The following is a 22,520-nucleotide window of genomic DNA, read 5'->3' on the forward strand; positions in this document are numbered from 1 at the left end:
ACAGGATGTACAAAGAGACCATTCCAGAAGGAGAATTTAGGGGAGCCACGAAACCCAGCAGGAAGAAGGGGCTGAGGGCAGGTGACAGCCCCCTTGCCTTTGAAAGACAGAAGCTATCTCAGGGATTCTCTGCAGGGGAGCATTTAGGAAACAAGGAACCTGGGTTTCCCAGCCATGCTCAAGCCAACATCAAGAGCTTCCGTGACTGTGGGAGCTGCACCTGTCCTACATTCTGATGCTCCGTCCTGCCTGCCCCAGCTCGATGGAGTCAGCCAGGGTCAGTGAATCAGGTGACTGGGCTGGTACGGCTGCCTCCTCAGCAGGGACGTCTGGGTTTGTCTGAGCAAAGTGACATAGGCAAATAGCGTTACTAGGTCAGCCTCAGTGAAGTAGGAGCTGGCTGGGGAACTAACAAGCTCATAAATTGGAGAGGAATCAGACGATCAGATGGTAAAGGCAGGACACGACACAGCCATCCAGGGGAGTCTGTGCTATAACTCAGGGAAAGCATAGTGTTTTCCCCACAAAGGGGTCATCTAAAGAGCAAATCAAACCAGAATGCTCATGCAGAGGGGGGATTTATGGCTCTATTAGCAAAGTACACTACGAGGCTGATGCAGGGGCCTGGGACAAGAGGCTGGGTCATCGGTCTCTCAGCCTACAAAGAAGGGGTCCCCTTGGTAAGGAGACCCTTCCGACACTTGCAGGGAGCAGGGGACCTTGGAACAATCTCCCAAGATATGGTCTGTGAGGTCCGTCAGAGAGCCCGTTGGGAGGAGCAAGGAGAAGGCAGGGCGAGCCAACTTTCCCCATCAACCCCCAGTTGAACCAAAGGAACGAGCTGGTTTAGATCAGGAAGCCTGAACAATTTCGTTTGGTGAAAAGTGTTTTGCTGTTTTAAAAAAATATGTATTTTTTGAAACCCCTGGGGCACATCTTTCAGCTAAGCCCCTGCAGTTGGCAAACAGCATCCATTCATTGATGATAAATGAGCACTTACTGTGTAGCAAGCACTGGGCCAGGTTCTGGGCATGACGCGTGTGCCGACAGGTGTGATCTCTGACCCCTCGGAGTTTACAGTCACCTGGGGGCATAGAGACATAGGAAAGAATAAATCCACAAATACATAAATAATTCTAAGTTGTGGTCAGTTCGATACAGAAGAGGGGAGTAGGAGACAGAGCACGTGCGAGAGGGAACAGGGTGGCCAGAGAAGGCTTCTCGGAAGAAATGACATTAAAATTGAAAGCAGAAGTGAGTGGGAATGGTTGGAGAATGAAGACGGATCTGTGAGGAGGCCCACATGTTTCCTAAAACTTGACTTTTCTCTGAATAACTCCTCCACATGTAGAGAGAGTAAGGTGGCCCCTAAAAAATAAAAGTCCCACGTTACTTGATTTTTTTCCCCCAATTTTTCTACTGAGGGGCTCATTTCCCATAATGCGCAGGGCTGGCACCCTGAACGACATCAAATGCAGCGGAGGACTCGGTGACAATGACCCTGAGCATGGCACTCGCACATAGTGACTTCCAGGAACGGGAGGTCACTCATTCATCCACCCATTTGTTCAACAACATTTGCTGTTTATTTATGATGGGCCAGGAGGTAGGATGGAGTAATGAGAGAGATTTTGAATTCAGATCCTGTACAGCTTAAAACAAAGTAAGGGTAGACAAGTAGACAGTACAAGAAGGACAAAGGGGACCCTGCTGAGGGGACTACAAGTCACAGATAACACGTAGAGGGTGCTTGAAATCATGGACAGTGGCGCCAGGCTACCTGGGTCTGAAGCCCAGCTCTACCACTTACTAGCTGTTTTACCTTAGGTGAGTGGGTGGACCTCTCTGGGCATCCCTTTCCTTCCTTTTAAAATAGTCCCTCATAAGATTGTTGTATTAATATTTTCAAAGTCAAACACAGTAAGGGTTACAGAACTGATTGAAAAGTGGATTTTAGCAATGTGGAAATAAATGGATTTTACTTTTTACAGGTAGGAACCACAAAGAACTATATATATAAATAACCATGTATTAATCAAAGCTGAGAAAAGTGAAAATTTTATCAGATCTGTATAAGCGTGTGTGTATATATGTGTAAAGTAACCCAACTTCTGAGTTCTCTTACCTAGGACACCTCCCCTGCCGATTATCATGATTTTGGTATGTATGAATCCTTCTAGGCAATGTTTTTATGATTTATTACCTATATGTACCTATAAGCTAGATTTAGTACATATAAAAACAGGATCATATCATGAACATCATTTTGGAATTTGCTTTCTCCCAATGTTACATTTCAGTACCCATGCATGTGGATAACTTATGTAGTTTGTACATTTTAACAACTGTCTAGTAGTCTGTTGTATATTATTCATTCCCCTCCTAATGGACATTCAAGCTGTTCCCAGTTTTTCCTGATCACAAATGTTACCGCAATAACCCCCTTTGAGCTTGTTCAAAGAGTTTCTGAATCTACACCTAGAATGTATAAAGTGTCATTGCCAGGTCAAGGAGTCCATTGCAAATCAAGAATACCCATCCAAAACAGAAAGTATGAGGCCAAGATGAGTTCACTCATAAGTTCCCCAACCACTTGAAAAAGAAATTATACCAACTCTCTACAATCTCTTTCAGAAAATGGAATCAGGGAAAATAGAACCTGACTCATTCCACGTGGCAGACATTACCCTAACACCAAAACCAGATAAAGACATTATAAGAAAAGAAAACCACAGACCAATGTCTCTCACAAACATATACCAATATCTCTTACGCAGAACTCTTTAACAAGATATTAGCAAATTGAATTAAAAATGCATTAAAAATTATACATCATGATCAAGTGGGACTTATCCCAGGTATGCAAGACTGGCTCAAGAGTCAAAAATTAATTACATAATGTAACAAAATGAATGTAATCCATTACATCAACAGGCTAAAAAAGAAAAACCACTGGGTGCCCAGGTGGTTCAGTTAGTTAAGTATCCAATTCTTGATTTCGGTTCAGGTCATGATCTTAGGATTGTAAGACTGAGCCCCACATTGGGCTCTGCACTAAGCATGGAGACTTCCTCTGCCTCTCCACCCTACCCTTGCTCATGTTCTGTCGCTAAAAGAGAAAACAAAACAAAAGAAAAGAAAAGAAAAATCCTGGGATCATATTGATGCAGAAAAAGCATCTGGCAGAACCCAACATCCATTCATGATAAAAACTCAATAAACCAGTTTTAGAGAGGATTTTTTTCAATTTAATAAAAGAAAAGAAAAAAACAACTACAAAAACCCCTACTGCTAACATTAAACCTAATGGTGAGAAAATTGAAACTTTCCCAATAAGATCAGGAATGAGGCAAGTATGTCCCCTCCTACCACTGCTTTTCAACATTGTACTAGAAGTTCTAGATAATTTTTTTTAAAGATTTTACTTACTTATTTGAGAGAGAAAGAGACAGAGAGCATGCACATGAGTCAGGGGGAGGGGCAGAAGGAGAGTGAGACTCTGCTCAGGGGGGAGCCTGAGGCAGGGCTTCATTCCAAAACCCTGAGATCACAACCTGTGCCAAAGGCAGATGCTTAATCAACTGAGCAGGGATTTCTAGATAATGTAATAAGACAAGAAAAGGAAATAACAGATCAGAAGAAAGAAATAAAACTATTTTTGTCCACACATGACAGGATCATCTATGTAGGAAATCTGAAAGAATCTACAAAACAATAAAAATTCCTGAAGCTATCAAGTGATTATTGCAATGTTTCAGGATACAAGGTTAACACACAAAAATTAATCCCTTTCCTATATCTGAGCAAGAAACAAACGGAATTTGAAATTTAAAGCACAACACCATTTACAAGAAGCACTCCCCAAAATGAAATATTTTGGTAAAAATCAAACAGAATACACACATAATCTATGAGGAAAGCTACAAAACTCTGATGAAAGAAATCAACAAAGAACTAAATAATTGGAGAGATTCCCTGTTTATGGGTAAAGAGACCCAATTTTGTCAACATGTCAGTTCTTCCCAATTTGATCTACAGATTCAAGTGCAATACCAAAGTCCCAGCAAGTTATTTTTTGGATAGTGACAAACTATTTTTAAAGTTTTGTTTGTTTTTTAGGATTTTTATTTATTTATTTGACAGACAGAGATCACAAGTAGGCAGAGAGGCAGGCAGAGAGAGAGAGGAGGAAGCAGGTTCCCTGCTTGAGCAGAGAACCTGATGCAGGGCTCCATCCCAGGACCCTGAGATCATGACCTGAGCCGAAGGCAGAGGCTTTAACCCATTGAGCCACCCAGGCGCCCCTATTTTTAAAGTATATATGAAGAGATGAAAGACCCAGAATAGCCCATACAATATTGAAGGAAAACAAAGGGATGCCTAGGTAGCTCAGTAGATTAAGCCTCTGTCTTGGGCTCAGGTTATGATCCCAGAGTCTTGGGATTGAGCCCCGCATTGAGCCACGCATCCGGCTCTCTGCTCAACAGGGAGCCTGCATCCCCCTCTCTCTCTGCCTGCTTCTGCCTACTTGTGATCTCTGTCAAATAAGTAAATAAAATCTTTAAAAAAAAAAAAAGAAGGAAAACAAAGTTGAACTGACAACAACCGATTTCAAGACAAAGCCACAGCAATCAAGACAAATTACCACCTAAGGGGTGGATATTTCTCTTTCCCCATGGAAGTCTACAGTCAAGTGGAGTTGGGTATTTCCTTTCCTGGGGTTAGTAATGTTCTGATATAACCCCACAGGATTAGGTTCTGGCTAACTAGTTTTTCTTGGGGGCAAGGATAGAGTGCTCTGGCATATCTTGAAATAGTTCCTCCCCACTGCCTGCCCCCCCCACCCGCCCCCGGCTCCCTGGTTAAAAGTATGGGGGATTTTTCTCCAATACTTACTGTGAGAAACTGTCAAGCTCCTAGAGGTAAATATTACAATTTTGTTGGGGAAGGAGCTTTCTACAAAGTTGGAGGGCAGGGGACACAAACATTCAGTCTATAGCAAGGTGTGTGATGTTGTCTCATTGTTATTTAAATTTGCATTTTCCTAATGACAGATGATGTTGAACATCTTCTCATAAGGTTATTTTAAATCTATATTCTGAGGTGTCTTTTCAGGTCTTTTGCCCATTTTTAAGTTGGGTTGTTTTCTTATCGTTGAGTTTTAAGACTTCCTTGTATATTTTGGAGGCTAGATCTTTATGAAATACACATTTTGCGATTATTTTCTCCCAGTCTGTGGCTTGTTGGATATTCTTTCTAGTTGGAAGCTAAGTTTACAAAAAGTGGGTCAATTTAAAGAAAAAAATTACAAAAATATAGGAAATCCCTACAAGGAACTAAGTACAGATGGTAGTTGAATATAGCAGAAATCTTGATGGCAATAAACAAATGGACAAAAATTCAGGAAATGCTCATTTAGGCTAAAGTGTTTCCATCTCTCTCTCTCTCACACACCCACACGCACACAAACACATGCACACACACTCCTCTTACACACGCAGAAGGAGTTAAATTCCACCTCATGGGAATGTTCATGTCTTGGGCAGTATTTCAGACCCTGGTTTACGTAGCCTGGGTAGATTATTACTCTAGCAGCTTGCACATTTGGGAAGTTAATTATTCCAAGTCTGTAAGAAACAGTTTTTATGAAGGAGTACACGCAACGCACAAACACACATGCACACACGCTCTCACATACACACACACATGTACACCCACCCCATAACGTAAGTTTCAAACCCGGCTGAAGGCAGAAAAAAAGGAAACCGGTATCTTCATTCAAAAAAATGTAATGCTTTAGTTTAACTGAGTTCTTGCTCATGCAAAACGTGTCTTCCGCGGGTCTCTATACTCTAGGGCTTTCACACCATCTTCCTTCTTGCAAGTTCACAGAAGCAAGAAAGGCACATCCCCCTGCCCCCAACATCTTCACAGAAATCCTCGGCATTTCTGAACCAACAGTGGAACAAATAGCATGCGCTAAAGCTGGGGGCGGAAGGGAAATGGAAACGGGTGTGTTCAATGATCTGAGAGAAGGTAGGTGGCCCGACTGTCACTGGGGTTAGTGGAGAGTGAGAGGATGCCAAGGAGGGAGCAGGAGCTACTTGTGTGGGGCCTTGGATGCCATTTTAAGGATTTGGGAAGCAAAGAGAAGGTCATCAAAGGAGTAGTGCCAGGGGGTGACATGATGATATTTGACTTGAGATTTAAAAAAAAAAAAAAAAAGTAGTTGCTCTTTACCATATAAGGACGGTGGTTTCAGTGCTAGAAAAATTGGGTCACCTGAGCTGCTGTTTGTTGGAGAATCGGGAGTGAGGGCGATCCACAGTAGGCCAGCAAGGAAAAAGTTAAGACCCTAGGAACAGAGTATGGGCCAGTTAAAGGTTTTTTTTCTTGCCTGTACTTTCTTCTTTCTACTTCTCTTTCCTGTCCGTGAGGTGTCTGTGTAGATTATTGTACCATCTCGGCCACTTTCTAGCATCTTTCATGGAAGCGTGGCCTTGCCAACTCCTTGGTATTAGACTTCCAGCCTCCAGAACCCAGAGAAGGTAAGTTTCAAGCTGCCCGATTTCTGGTACTTCATTACGGCAGCCCTAGCAAACCAACACAGTGGGCACCGAACAGCTCTACTCTTCCTAGTGTTTGGGACTTGGTCATCAACAAATCATGGATATTTTTCTATTACCTCCCAAGTGTTACAGTTACTTCAAAATATCACTTAGGCTCATCAGTACTTGAAATCCCAGTTGTTATTAAACCTACGGCTAAATTGTGTGGCTTAACACACTAACAAAGGAGCACATATGTTATTATATCACAATTTATAAAATTCTTTGGGAAGTGCAATTCAAAATAATTGGTTTTCTTCGTAACTGTATATATTTTATAGTATGTATTTTAATACATAATTCTGAGAAGGGTTTGTAAGATCGCTAAAGGGGTCCCTAGCATGAAACAAGTTAAGAATCCCTTCTTTAAGCAGAAGAGAAATGGCATAAAGATGTATCTCCACACCTCAGACCCTGAGCCCACCCTGGAGTTCTAGGAGGGGGCAGGCAGGGAGGTATGGGTTCAGGGAATTGCTTTCCAGTTAGAATATTATGTGACTACAAGCGCTATGCAAATATGTCTTGATACTCGACAAACTAGGTGCAAAGACTCCTCCAACCATATCCCCACACACTGAAATGTAAGCACCCAAAAAGGAGGCTTTGTTTATTTCGGTTCCTGGTTCCCAGATGTATTAGTCTGGGTTCTCCAGAGAAACAGAACCAGTGCAAGTCCCAAGATCCCCAGTCGGCAAGCTGGACACCCCAGAGAGCCTGTAGAGTAAGTTCCAGCCTGAGTCTGAGACCAAAGGCGTTAAGATTAATGTCTTAGCTTGAAAGAAGTCAGTCAGCAGGAGCTCCCCCTGGCTTACGGTAAGGTCAAGCCTTTTCGCTCTATTTAGGTTTTCATCTGATTGGACGAGACCCACCCACCTGGGGGAGAGCATTTGCTTTACTCTCTCCATGGATTCAAACGCTTTTTCTCATCCAGAAACACCCTTGCCCACAGACCCAGAATGATGTTTCCCCATATATCTGGGCAGCCCGTGACCCAGTCAAGTTGATGCATAACATTAAGCCTGGCATCACCGTAAAGTCTACGCTGTACTTAGCCACCACTGATGCTCACTTAAGTATTTGTGGAATAAATAAATGAACAAACAAAGAAAAGACATGCGCAAATATCCAAATGGGGCCAGCAGGCAAGCGGACCTAAACTGTCCCCCGTGGGTGCCACACCTGGTTTCCCAAGGACTAGGGGGAGAAGGAGCAAGATTTCTGCTGGCTTCTGTGCACACCATTCACTAGCGGCAGACACCCTGGAAGCCACAGGACAACCCATAGCTGCGTGTCGGCTAAAGTGTGGCAGAGGAACAGAGCTGGCAAGGCACCCTTGACACAAAGAGAGCGGCCAGCATACCAGTGAGCAAACACAAGATCCTCAAAGGAGATCCTGGCATTTGATGTGGATTCCGTAGGCTTCTGGGATGCCGAGGACCACACAACAAGGCTCTGACTCACACCAGGAGACTTCAACTAACTCCCCCTGCTCTGCACCCCCCACCCCCTGCAGAGACATTGCCTTCCAAAGTCTCCAGGTCTCAGAGGGACCCTGAGTCCCGTGTCCCTTTGAAGATGAATCCTGTCCCACAGCTGCCCACCCAAAATGCTGCTCCAGACACATCAGAGGGGTCGGCTGTGAATGACCCAGACTCCAAACCCCAAGAGGCAGAGGATGAAACCTCGTTCAAAGGATTCAGAGGGAGTAAAAAGGATGTAAGGTCTGCAGATCACTGTTTCCAGCTGCAGAGAAAGCAGAAGGAGCCCTGCTGAAAATTCCCAGGAAGTGTCACTGAAGCCAAGGGCTGCCAGATAACCAGTGTGCAGCTCAGCATGGGACACCAGATCCAAATGTGACCTCATCAGTGATGAATGAGTGGCTTCCCTCTTTGGGGTTGGCGGGGGCAGGGGGGGGGATCCATTTTCCATGTGACTGCTTTCTTGAAGGTGCCACTTTGCCCAGACACGACGACCACCACCACACACACACACACACACACACCCCTTACTCTTTCAAAACTATTAGCAATAAACTCCTCTCTGGAGATGAATGTCGCAGCTGGAGTACAGCAAGTCCTGTCCAAGAACAGAGCAGAGAAGGGCCCAGCCTGACCCTGCCACTCCCTGGACTATGTCTTCCCACGCTCAGCCAAGGCGTAAGGAAAAAGATGGGGACGTGGATGAGCCCCTGTCTGAGCGCATCTGAGCCGAGACAAAGAACATGAAAATGCAGCTGGTGCCCCAAATCTGTTTTCATCAAGGTCTCTCAGGCTGGGGATAAAATTCAGCATGATTTTTTTTTTTTCTTTCAGTCTTTGGGTTTCCTGGCAGTGTGTTGAACTCACTTATAAAATTAGCCATCAGGGCACTGTGATGGGTTGGATTGTGGCCCCACTCCCAAATTCATATACTGGAGTCCTAACCCCCCAGCACCTCAGAATGTAATCTCTTTGGACATGGGGCCTTTAAAGAGGTGAGTAAGATAAAATGAGGTCATCCCACACAAGATCATCCCATACGACCGACATCCTTGCAACAAGAGGAGAGACTGAGACGCAGACACACATACACACACAGGCAGGACCATGTGAAGATACGGGGTGAAGGCGGCCATCCGTAAGCCAAGGAGAGAGGCCTTGATCTTGGCACTTTGATCTTGGACTTCTATCCTCCAGAATTGTGGGAAAATGAATTCCCACTGTTGAGGCTACTCAGTCTGTGGCACTTTGCTACAGAAGGCCTAGCACACTCGTCCAGCCCCCACAACAAAGAGCAGGAGCACCCTCAGTGGAACTACCCGTTCCAAGGAAGCCCAGGCCAAGTGGATGCCTACTCTTCCCCGGGAGTCTCCAGCCACTTCCATGATTTCTAAACTTCAGGGTCAAGCTGACGTAAAGCTCCCTACCCCTAGCTTCAGCGTCGAAACTCAATGGGAATTGAATGAAGACGTGTCTGTTCTTAAGATCCTCGTGCCCACCCTGAATGCCCTCCCCATATGCAGCTCCCAGAGAGGTCTCCCTTGCTGGGGATCAAAGGACTGGGTGAGATGAAGAGACAAGGGGGAAGCCGTCCTTCCTACTTATCCACACTGGGCTGTAAAGGCTTCAGCCATACACATTTCCATTCTCTTGGAAATCCTGGGAGACACTGAGGGCCAGTTGTGTTGTTCCCACTCTACAGATGGGAGAGCCAAGGTACAGACAGTGGGATAGCTTGAGACATTGTTCTATGGCCCCTGAGGGGGGCACACTTGGGTGCCTGCATAAACCTCTGGTGTAAAAGGGTTTCGTGTGTGAGTGTGTGTGTGTGCCATGTACGTATGTTGGAACAATCACCTCACTGGTGTCCCCATTTCCAGGCTTGGCCTGCTCCAATCCCCCTTCCACATCGCATCCAGAGAAGGTTTCCATAGACTAGGTCTGATGTTATCGTTCCCGTATTAAAACCTTCCAGGGACTCCCCACCGCTCTCAGGATAAGTCTGAAAGACTGAGCATAACTGAGAAGGCCCTGAGCTACCTACCTGGCCCTGCCCCCACTCAGGCCCCATATCCCTCCAGCAATGCAGAGCTTCTCTCTCCCCTGGTCTCCTAGAAACATTCTTCTCCTTTCTCCTCAGTTCACCTGGCCAACTCCTTCCCATTCGTCAGTCAGCTTAGGTAAAGCCTCCTCCAGGAAGCCCTCCCCAGCACCATCAACTGGCTTCAGTGTCCTTCTGTGGACTGCCTCCCCCCTTGGGTCCCGTTTCCCGGTTCCTTACATTGTATTTTTTTAAAGATTTTATTTATTTATTTGAGAGAGCGCGCGTGCACACGTGAGCATGAGTGGGGAGGCAGACAGAGAGGGAGAAGTGGGAACCCAGTGTGTGTTGGGGGGGCTCAATCCTGGGACCCTGAGAGCATGACCTGAGCCAAAGGCAGACGCTTAACCGACTGAGTCACCCAGGCGCCCCCCCCTGCACTGTATTATTGGTCTCCCCACTGAGTATCAGCTTGGTAAGGATAACGTGTCTTATTCTCCAGTATATCCCCAGGGCTGAGTACAGTGCACGGCATATAGGAGATGCTCCTTTAAACGTGCATTTGGAACGGAAGTAAAGTAATGGACCTCTCAGGCAGGAGAACAAGGCACGTCCTGGTCCTTACTTTGGGCACTTTCACATGTATGACCCAGGAAGAGAAATGCTTTTTTTTTTTTTTTTTTAAAAATACATCTTGACTTTAAGTCAAGAGTTTGACCTTAAATCAACTGTCAGGCAGGGGAATTAGAAGGAATTATTTCCCCTTCCTTGCTTACCACTCATATTCCATTGTCCCAAACTCACACACGCTGGCCACACGTTGGTGCCAGAAAGACTGGGAAATGCAGCCCTTATTCTGGGCGACTATATGCTCTACGAAAAATCATTTTACTCTGGAAGAGAGGGAGGGTGGAGGTGGGGGACACCTCATCGTCCTTCGATCAGCATCCACAAGTCTCCATGGCAACCCCTCCTGGGGGCGGGGGGCAGCCTGCACTCTGTGTCAGGGTTCACAGAAGTGCCCGGCATGCGTGACAGCAGCAAGAAACCACCACGCTTCATTCCAGAGTCTTCCAGGACCCACTGGGGCATGACCCGAGCTGTCAGATGGGAACCTTGGGAAACTGTACATCTTTCTTCAAAGCCCACCACCCCTTTGCCTCCTCTCTCCCCGTCTCTGCCTCTTACACCACAGTACTTGCAACTTGAGAGGCAGCTGGTCTACCAGAAAGAACACTAACTTTGGCCAGGAAGTTGCAGGTCTGAATCTTGGAAAAACCACTTCCAAGCTGTAAGGCCTCGAGGTCTCTAACTGGTCTGGACCTCGTTTTCTCCTCTGTAAAATGGGGATTAGACGATCTCACGGGATTGTGTTAAGAACTAACGGGCTCACGGGGAGAGCTCCGTGAACGGTAGGTTGGATTATCACGAGGATTCCTTTGGTCCCTGAGGTCACCGCAAGCTGCCTTCTGCATAATCACCCAATAAGCAGAGTTTATTAAAAGAGTCTCTATTGCCAGGACTAAGCCACATGGTTTTCAGAGAATCAATATGTTAAGCCACCCAGCATAAGTAGACAGGCTATAAATAAAAGGAGATTCCAAGGCTGTCCCGGGGGCAGGAGACCTCTCTAGGCCCTGGTTTATCCTTTTTCGGCTTGCTGCTAATATTGCTGATACTGTCTTTCGTCGAGTGCCTCCTGTGTGCCAGACCCCATTCTCTCTGGTCCTCAACGCAGACCCCCGAGGCACCTGCTCTCAGCCTTCTCGCAAATGAGGAGATAGCCCAGAGAGGGAAAGTACTTTGCCCTAAAGCTCCCAGGGCCGGCCTGGTATTCAAATCCAACTTTAAAACAGTATTTTGTATTTATTCACCTGCTCCTTCTTATATGTGAATAATTTCCCCCAAACCATCAGAGCGCAGACCACCCGTTAGCATGCCGCTCTCTCCTCTGGAAGCCGATAATGGAGAAGCAAGTGAGAGCCACCGCCAGCCTCGCCCCTCCCTCCCCCAGAGAGAACCGCTCGCAGCACCCTGGTCTTCACGCCCACGCGATTTCAGTCTTTCAGCGGTCGTGCCCACCCTCTTTCCAACGAGTCATCTCAAACAGGAGGAGCCCAAACCTGCCAGGTTGAGACCTGCCGGGGAAGACGGCGTCCACGCCACCCACACCGGCTTTAGTGGGTCCGTGTTTCTTTCCATCATGGGCTTGCTTGCCAGTTTATTCACTCAACAAACATCCACTGAGCACCTCCTCCTCGCCAAGAACTACTTAGGTACCTGGAATACGCAAATCAGTAAGAGTCGGGCTCTCTTTCGGAGATTTCTCCAGCCTGGAGAGGAATCCCGTTCCCCTGTTCCAACAGGAACAGGAAAGAGGAGTACCAGGTATTGGGATGAAGGTCAAAAAGGAGGAGAAGACCCAGAGAAAGAGACACTTGGGGTCAGAATCAGAGGATGAGCTGACTACAGACGCCAAGCAGAGGTCAGTGGGAAGGAAGCTAGGGGCCTCCTGCGTGGTCAGAACGCCATGGCAGGGGGCGGGACAGTCCCTCCAGCTTTGAGTAATGTTCCTTTCTGACCACACCCCTCATTCCAGGCTGCTCCAAAGCCCCTTCTTATAGAAGGCCGATGGATGTTCCACTCGTAAGAATGTTAATAACGGAAACAAATATGACACTGTCTGCTAACTCTACTGACATTAAAATGAAAACTTAAAAATCAATAAAGAAGAAGCCCACATTGAACAATCCATCCCTAGGAACGGTGTTTGGCAGTAAGAAGAGAAGGCCTGATGTGTACTACAATGTGGGTGAATCTTTGAAAACATTATGGTGGATGTAAGAAGCCATACAGAAAAGACCAGATACTGTTCAGTTCCGTGTGTACGAAATGTCCAGAATGCAACAGAATTCAACATCTGTTGAAACAGAAAGTAGGGGGCACCAGGGTGGCTCAGTCGGTTGAGCAACCGACTCTTGATTTGAGCTCAGGTCTTGATCTCAGGGTGGTGAGATTGGGCCCCGCCTCCAGGTTCTGCAATGGGCGTGGAACCAGCTTAGGATTCTCTCTCCCTCTCCCTCTGCCGCCACCTGTTCTCTCTCTCTAAAAAAGAGAAAAGAAGGGGCGCCTGGGTGGCTCAGTGCATTAAAGCCTCTGCCTTCCGCTCAGGTCATGGTCCCAGGGTCATGGGATCGAGCCCTGCATTGGGCTCTCTGCTCAGTGGGAGCCTGCTTCCTCCCCGTCTCTCTGCCTGCCTCTCTGCCTACTTGTGATCTCTCTCTCTCTCTCTCTCTCTGTCAAATAAATAAATAACTAAATCTTTAAAAAAAGAGAGAGAGAGAAAAGAAAAAGAAAGAAATAAAAGAAAGTAGATTCATGGTTGCCTAGGGGTTGGGGGTGCTGGGAGGAAATGAGGACTGACTACAGGGGTATGAGAGATTTGGGGAGACGGGCATAAAGGAAATGTTTTAGTTTTGATCGTGGTAATGGTTGCACAACTCTAAATATACCAAAAACACTGAATTTTACAATTAAAAAAAATTTGTTATATGTTATTTATTTATTTGAGATGGGGGAGAGGGAGGATACGAGCAGGGGGAGAGGCAGATTCCCCACTGAGCAGGGAGCTCAATGCGGGGCTCGATCCCAGGACCCCAGGATCATGACCGAGCTGAAGGCAGACGCTTAACCACTGGAGCCACCCAGGTGCCTCCCGAATTGTACACTTTAAATGAATGAATTGCATGGTACGTGAATTATATCTCAATAAAGCTCTTTTTTTTAAAAAAAAATATTTTGATTTATTTATTTGACAGAGAGAGAGATCACAAGTAGGCAGAGAGGCAGGCAGAGGGGAAGGGAGAAGCAGGCTCCCCACTGTGCAGAGAGCCCGATGCGGGACTCAATCCCAGGACCCCGAGATCATGACCTGAGCTGAAGGCAGAAGCTTAACCCACTAAGCCACCCAGGCACTCCTCAATAAAGCTCTTAAAACAAAACAAAACAAAACAAAAACCAAATACCTTAAGAGGGAAGAAGAAAACAAAACAAAACAAAAAAACCCTCCATTATTCAAAAACAATATACTTGTGGGAAATTGCCAGAAATAGCAAGCATCCAGGATCAGTTTTGTCGTGACTACGACTTTCTCATGACCTCACTTTGGACATGGGCAGGGGGGAATTTACGTTTGAACTTGGGTTACCTTGAGAGTCCACCGGTCAGTCCACAACCCAGGTCTAGTTTCTCCCTCCTGGGTCTAATCCAGAGGTAACCTGGAGGACCGGGTCCTCAGCCTGCCTCCATCAGTATCACCTGGAGGAAGGCAAACCTGCAGACTCCTAGACATCATCCAACCAGTGAATCCAAATCCCGGGACACGAGTCCCAGGGATCTGGATATGCGCCAAAGTTTGAGGACTGCGCTCGGGACAATGGTTCTTGGCTTGTAACTTTTCTCCATCGCATGATGTGGGGCCCCGACTGATTTCTGAGTCTGAGCTGATCCTAAATAGACCCAGACCGCTGAGACCACAGAAGCATATCAAGAAACCCTGATGTGGGAGAACCTTTGTAAAGAGCTATAAAAATAAAGGCAAGCTGTGTGTGTGACCGTGGCGGGTGAGGCGAGAGAGGTGGACCATCTGAATGTGCCAACGGGAGCCTTCAGAGAGCACCCGAAGGACAGAAAGAAGTGGATGGGCAGCTTGGGTTTCAGATTTGCAACTGGCCAGATTTAGGATGCCAGTCCCAAATCGGATCAGTCAGACGACCTCAAATTTAGCCCCTCTCATCTCAGTGGTGGGCTGGATCACCTAAGAATATGTCATTCTGTCTCCTTCCCGCTGTCTGGATTTTTTCTACCTATACTACCTTCTTCTGACCTCCGCATGACTTTGACCTCATCCCCTCCCCTCTCTGAGATTCAATCCCTTTGTGTATAAAATGATGGGCTTGATCCTGATTGTCTAGAGATTTCCTCCCCACTCTGACATTCTGTCCTGACATTCAAATGACCTTTGGGAAACATGGGGAAGGCTCTGTTATGGTTATGACCCCCAGAATTAAAAACAAGAAAGGATTATGACCTGCATTTTTCAAGATGGATTTTATCGAGCTATATTTTACCTATGAGAAAATGCATCCACTTTAAGACTACGTGCTGGTGAGTTTTGACACATGCCATTTTTGTCTCTACCACAATAATCATGATAAGAGCATTTCTGTGTCCCCTGAAAGTTTCCTGTGCTCCTTCCCAATCTCTCCTCAGTGTTTTCTATCACTATAGACAGTGTTTGTCTTTTCTAGAATTTCATATGCTGAAATAATCCAACACAAACCTCTTAATGTGTAATACCTGGCAATCCATCCCTGTGGTGTGTGGAAAAGGTCTCCCCCTTTGTGGCCAGCTCTGTTTTCATGGGCCTGGCCTGAAGAACAGAGGGCAAGCATCACTTCCTAGGAAGCCCTCCGCCTCCCCTGACCTGGCCAAACCTGTCATCTGGTCCCACATACTATGTACCCTGGCCCCGCAGGCCCGGCCATAAACCTTTTGGTTTCTCCATAGTAGCTCAAGGGTCCCCCTGAGAAATCAGAGGGTTGTGGATATTCCCTCTACCCAGGAACCATTTATAATATCCCGACGCCAAGCCATCATGTGATAGTCAGCTTATCATTATGTTCTAGTGGTTTCCCACAGAGGGACTCTTGTGGTTGTATCCACGGTTTGGCTTTTGGGATTAGGGTAGTAGAAGCTGAGCTTCGTCAGCTAATGGGAGGCCCCTTCTCATACCCATTCTCCAGCCGGAATGTTCCATGCAGATGGTCCCTAGTAAATAAGAAACCTTCTATCTCCGCTTTCCCTGTATCTTATCAATAAGGAAACACTAAGGTTTATGGGGAAGCAATACAGCAAGACTCTACGATTGGAGACTGAGCTTAGCGACCTTAGAGTCCCCCAGAAGGTCCGTTCAAGACGTTAGCTTGAATATTCAGAAGGGACCCGGCTCTAGTCACCCCAGCTGACATTTTCATGTATCTGTGTGGCCGTTTGCTGACTCCTCCTCTGCGCCAACCCCCATGACCCTGTAAGCTCCGGAGGTCAGAGCCCCGTCTGTTCTGGCCACGTCCCCCGCCCCCTCCACGCCCAGCACACCATCCACTGCACAGAAGATAGCCAACAGGTGTGTGGTGACCAAACCACAGAAGGGGGAGAAAGAAGTGAAAAATAGCAGATGGAAGGGAGGAAGAGAGGAAAGGAACAAGGGAAAGAGGGAAGGAAGAGCAGATTACACAGTGGGGTACCCCCTCCACCACTACACTTGCAACAGGCTGAAATCTGATGAAATAGGACATTGATCCTGCCTTTACTTACACTGTTGTGGGTCAAATCGTACCCTCCAAAAAGATATGCTCACATCCTAAACACTGGTACCTGTTAATATGACCATTTTTGGAAATAGGGCTTTTGCAGATGTAAGCAGGTTAAGGAGAGGTCCTCCTGGAGTTGGGGGGGGGGACACTCTAAATCCAATGACCCCTGATGAGAGGAGGGGAAGAGGGGCACCTGGGTGGCTCAGTCAGTTAAGCATCTTGATTTTGGCTCAGGTTGTGATCTCAGGGTCGTGGGATTCAGCCCCACGTTGGGCTCTGGGCGTGGCAGGGAATCTGCTTGAGGATTCTTTCTCTCCCTCTCCCCTGCCCCCCCCAACCCAACAAACAAATAAATCTTGGAAGAAGAAGATGAAGAAAAAGAAGAAGGAGAAGAAGGGGGGGAAGAGGGGGAGGAGGGGGAGAAAAGGGAGGGGAAGAAGAAGAAGAGACAGAGGCACACACTGGGAGATGGACCACACGAAGGCAGAGGCAGAGAGGGGAGGGATGTGCCTCTGAGGACTGTTAGCAACACCCAAAGCTAGGAAGAGGAAGGACGGTCCTCTAGAGCTCTCAGAGACAGCATGGTTTTGGGCATCTGATCCCCAGAATTGTGAAAGAATAAATCTCTGTTGTTTTAAGCCATCCAGGTTTCCGGTCATTTGTTAGAGCTCCAGGGAGCGAACACACGTGGCCATCATCTGGGGTCACAGTGGCCTGTCTACTGGGCTATTTCCGCTGCAAAAGGCGGGGGCTCCAAGTTGCACGTCTCCGTAACCCCGGTACTCGGACTGTGTGCTCCATGGCCGGAACCTGATGCTTAACTTAGTCTCTGTTCACTGAGTGGCCAGGAGGACAGGGGTGCTGGGGGGGCTTTGGGGGGCCCTCTGAGCCTCTCCGACACCAGCAGCTCGGTGGCACGATCCCTGCCCACCACCACCACATGGGATTCCTCCATCCGCAGAAAATGAACCAAAGGAAGGACTCCCGGGGGAGATGTATCCCAGGGAGGGCAATGGGTTCGAAAAACAAACTCACTTCCCTTCTGCTGCTCCCCTTGTCCCCCACCTGCCCAGAACCCCTTAACTACAGAATGCCTCGCCACCAACCCACTCCTCCATCCAGTGAAATCCTTCATGTCAGCAAGGAGCAGAATAGCTCATCAAGGACCAGGTTTGCAGGTGACAGAGCCGTACGGAGAACTGCGGCTCATTTTTAGAAAATAAACTCCAATTAGCAATCTCAGTTGCTTGTTTCATTTCCTGGCTGTTCGTTTTTCATGTGCGCTGTTGCTGCTGCTGCCACCACTGCCACCGTATCTGTGGGGACTTCAAACCTGGAGACCCCGGGGACAGGGGTGGGTTCTTTGTTCTTCAACTACAGAGCCCGGCATTCTGGAGGGGTGAGGTCTGAGCGTGGAGCACACACAACTGACACACGGATGGCCTCGCATGCCATCCGAGCACTGGACCCTCCCCTGCGCACACTGGCGATACGGGGGATATTGGTTCCATTTCACAGGTGAAAAACTGAGGTTTGGAGACGTTAAGTATGTTCCATCTCAGAGAATGTCACCCTGTACTCCCCACCCGCCACCTCCGCTGTTCAAGCCAGAAAACCAGGAATTGTTCTGAACTGTCACACGATCAATTATTAATTCTGTTCCTCTGCCCCACAAATGAGGTCTCAAAGCCACATGCTTCTCTCCACCCCTGCCGCCTTTGCTCTGGTCTAGCAAATGATGGCTGACTGCTTGGGGTGCACCCAGCCACACTCAGAGCACGGCTCTGGAGAAACAGAACTGGTCAAGTCTGGCCCTCCGAGAGCCTTCATTCTAGCAATCTCTGGCCCAGATTATTGCTACGTCCTCCAATTCATTCCGACCTTCCTCTCCCACACAAACCGTTCTCCGTAGTGCAGCTGACTTGTGAAATCAATATTGGATCACGTCATTCTCTTTGTACAATTGCCCGCACGGTTTCTGGTGCTCTGAGGATTAGAACTATCCTCCCTAAAGTGGTTAACAAATCCCTTTCGTGACCTGACCCTCAAGATCTCCCCAGACCCACCTCTCACTGTTTCCCTCTCCCCTGCACACTCCATATCCACCTTCCCCATACGAACTGTCCTCAGTTTAATTTAGAGCCTGAGGCACCCCATTCTCTCGAGCCCCTGGCTTCCACACATGGAAGATTTTCCCCCTGGCATATGGGTTCCCTCCTCTTGGCTTCCATTGGAAGCTTCCTGGCCCAGATGACATAAGGGTCTTCTGCTCTGTGACCTCCTAGCACTGGGTCTCCCCATATCCTGGCACACATCACCCTCTGTGAATGCTGTTTTTGTCACTGGATTGTATCCTTTGGAGACAGAGAGGGGCGTCTGCCCTTCTTGGTACTGTATCCACAGCACTAAAGGTTCAACCTAGGACTTGAGCACGATCAACTTTATCCCTGGTTATCAAGGCAATGGCAGAACCAGAGAATACCCATGTGCGTGTGGATTTTAGACATTGCCTTGCCTTCCAGCCCTATCAGAATGATGAAATTTAGGCTCAGGGTGGGAAGGGATGCCCTCCTCAACTTACCTATTCCAACGGGCCAACGGGAGCCTTAGAATCCCAGGGTTCTTGACACCAGATCCCATGCCTAGATCATGAGTGTGACTAAACTTGGGGGACGTCTACGTGCTTAGTCATGGTTCAAAAGTCAAAGAAACCCCAAATTTGCTCCTATGCATCAGAGCTGTGGCAAAGGAGCAGAAATCCCTATTTTTGGATGCAAAATTCCTTTTCTAGGAAAGGAGGAGGACAGACGGAAGGAAGAATGAATGCTGACACAGCCTGGGTGAGCTCCACAGCCATGGTGGGACATTCTGGGAAAACCCACTGACTTTTTTAGTCTTCTTGCAGCAGGGAAGAGGAGGAAGAGAAAGGAAATCCGACCTACTTGTGGGGCTACTTACAACCACCTCCAGTGGGAAGAAATGAGGGCAAAGGGGCTTGTGGGGAGACCGAGTCAGCCCACCCACTTACTGTGCGCCCGTCATGCTAAGCCCATCCCATGCCTCAGCCCATCAAATCCTCATAACAACCCAATACATTCTCAGAACAATCCAGAGTTGTACAACTAGCAGGCGTTGAGCTGGGACTGGAGTCTGACTCCAAGCCTGGGGCTTATAAACAGTAATACTGTGTTGACTCTGGGCAATCAGAGTTGTTGGCCAACATCTGGCCAACCACTCAGCAAATACTGCCTGGTTCAGAACCATGTCATCTTCCCTACCTAAGGGAAGTCCCAGACAAAATAAGAATGATCCCCAAGACCCCTCAGATGACCCCACAAACTGGAAACGCACAGAGATCAAGAGTATTGACAAAAGTACTAATTTTACACCTTCTAGAAAGTTCTCATCCATTGAGAACAATGAAAGGAACCACTAACTATCTACCAATGGGCCAAGCACTATGCTTTAAAGATAGTTAACCTCAAATTGTGTGTGGTTGACCCTGGGAGATCACGGATTATCTCCATTTTCACTTCCTCTAACAAAAGCACCATTGGAGACATAAGGTAATATATCTGAAGTCAGACAGACGAACTGAGTTAGGGTTCAAGCCTAGGTCTGCCTGTCCCCAATGCCCCTCTCCTTAACCACGATGGGATGCCAGGATGACACAGCAACTACCACCATCTGCCAAATGGTAGTACCTGGGGAGAGAGCAGTGTCCTGACTCCCCAGTCTTGACTTTTCTGTCAGAAAGCACCTGCCTCCCATGGTCATTTGAAGGTAACATCAGGCAACTTCAGAACACAAGCAGACAGATTCGTACCATGCAAATGTGGGCTCTTTTTGCTCTGCTTTGAATTATTATTCATTGTCCTTGCAGAGACATGAAGGAGGGAGAGGCAATTTGCTGCTAAGCCCCCAGTTGGAAAAAGACATAACTTGGAACGAAGTGGGGGTGGGGAGTTCAATCCCCTTCCTCAGACTAAGACTTCTACTTTAATTTGCATATATTCAGATTCCTGAAAAGCCACCCTGGAGCTACTAATAGCATTTGCGGACTCTTGCCCTGGAGTGAACTTGCCCCCTGCTCAAGAAGTTTTCCTGAGTCCATCAGCGCCCAGCTTCCTAGCTCCTCCTCATCCCCAGAATCCTGCAAAACTGTAGAGACAGGGGGCGCCTGGGTGTCTCAGGAGGTTAAGCGTCTGCTTTCAGCTCAGGTCATGATCTCAGGGTCCTGGGATCGAGCGCCGCATCGGTGCTCGGCAGGGAGTCTGTTTTTCCCCTCTCCCTCCTGCTCGTGTGTGCTCTTTCCTATGTGTTTTCTTACTCTCTCAAATAAATAAAATCTTTAAAAAAATAAAAGAGCGGATGCATTTAAAGCCTTTACACAGAGGCTGGTACAATGCCTACATTCTCTAAGTGGGAGTCTGGGGCGTGTACAACCCATGTTCTGATGGCTGGGTGGTTAAGGATCTGGGCTCTGAAGGTGGTCAGGCTTGGGTTCAAGTCCTAGCAATTGATTTTTCTAGCCGTGTGACACTAGGCAGATTTTTGACCTCTCTGAGTTTACTTCCTCTTCTGTAAAATCTGGGTGGGCTGGAGAGAGGAGAAGATGGCACCCAGCTCAAAAGTTTATTGTGGGAACAAAATGAGCAAAGAGGCCAGGCCCATGGTGAGCGTTACTCAGCTCTGGCTCCCTGACAAAATACCACTGACTGGGTGGCAGACCAAGAGACATTAATTTCCTCACAGTTCTGGAGGCTAGAAGCCCATCAAGGTGTTGGTGAACTTGGTTTGTGGCGAGATCTCTCTTCCTGGCCTGCGGTCCGCCACCTTCTCAGCACGTTTGCGTGGCCTTCCCTCAGACGGAGAGAATTCAGTGTCTCTTCCTCTTCTCGCAAGACATCAGTCCTAATGAATTAGGGTCCTACTCTTATGACCTCATTTAACCTTGATCCCCTCTGTAAAGGCCCTATCTCCTAATATAGTCTCACTGGGAGTTAGGGCTTCTACATGTGAATGTTAGCGGGACACAGCTCAGTCCGTAACAGCATTCAAACAAAGTTAGCTATTTCGAGCAGTCCGCCAACTGTGGGAGGAAGCTGGAACTAAAATACAGAAATGGAGGGGCGCCTGGGTGGCTCAGTGGGTTAAAGCCTCTGCCTTCGGCTCAGGTCATGATCCCAGGGTCCTGGGATCGAGCCCCGCATCGGGCTCTCTGCACTCGCTTCCCTCTCTCTCTCCGTCTACTGGTGATCTCTGTCTGTCAAATAAATAAATAAAATCTTTAAAAAATAAAATAAAATACAGAAATGGAAAGCTGATAACCTGTTTCTCCCTCTGCCGTTTGCCCTCTGCAATCCAAACCACCACTTCCATTTCCCCTCCAACCACAGAGGAGCATCTCTGTCACCAAGGCATGGATGCCTTCTAGTACCTCGGATTTTCTGTGATGCTGTCACCGCTCATGGCAATCTGTGTTCTCCTTCTGCAACCCTTTTCTAAACTTCTTTGTACTTTCCTTGCCAAGATGAGATGACACCCCTCGTTCACGGAATCACCTGAGGATCGATTTCTCTACTCCAAGCAGCCGGTGGCTTTGCTAGGAACCCAGATATGTTTCCAGGGATGGGCGGGGCAATTGGGGATTCCTATCTAATACTAGAGAATTTGTGGACCCTACAGATCCAGGGACTCCGTAAGAATCCTCAAGAGGAAAACAAACAGATTATGTTAGGTTTCTATTTGCAGTTTTACTAATAGAGTAATAACTAACATTCACTGAGCACTTACTATAGTATCTAGCAAGCTGTGTCTGGGAGCTTTCCAGGCATCATTTCATTCTACCCTCAGAATGACTTCCTAGTCGTGGCTCTCAGGGAGGAGAGACAAGAGACCCTGTATACGTCCTAGGAGACATTTAGCAACAACCAGAGACATTTTTGGTTGGCAAAACCGGGGTTGGGGGAGGGCGGGGAGACGGTGTTATTGATAACTAGTGGGTAGAGGCAAGAGA

General features: G+C 47.4%; 1 protein-coding gene across 2 annotated transcripts in view; it reads right to left on the bottom strand.

Moving 5' to 3' along the window:
• LOC122895648 overlaps window positions 1–22,520 on the bottom strand; it is a 407,274-nt gene that overhangs the window by 161,733 nt on the left and 223,021 nt on the right. For both annotated transcript variants that reach the window (XM_044233188.1, XM_044233189.1), the window contains one exon: window positions 1,001–1,084. The gene's annotated coding sequence lies outside the window, so the exon portion shown is untranslated. The remainder of the gene's footprint in view (window positions 1–1,000; window positions 1,085–22,520) is intronic.

The sequence above is a fragment of the Neovison vison genome, chromosome 14 (assembly GCF_020171115.1).
Source record: "Neovison vison isolate M4711 chromosome 14, ASM_NN_V1, whole genome shotgun sequence".
Classification (NCBI taxonomy): domain Eukaryota; kingdom Metazoa; phylum Chordata; class Mammalia; order Carnivora; family Mustelidae; genus Neogale; species Neogale vison.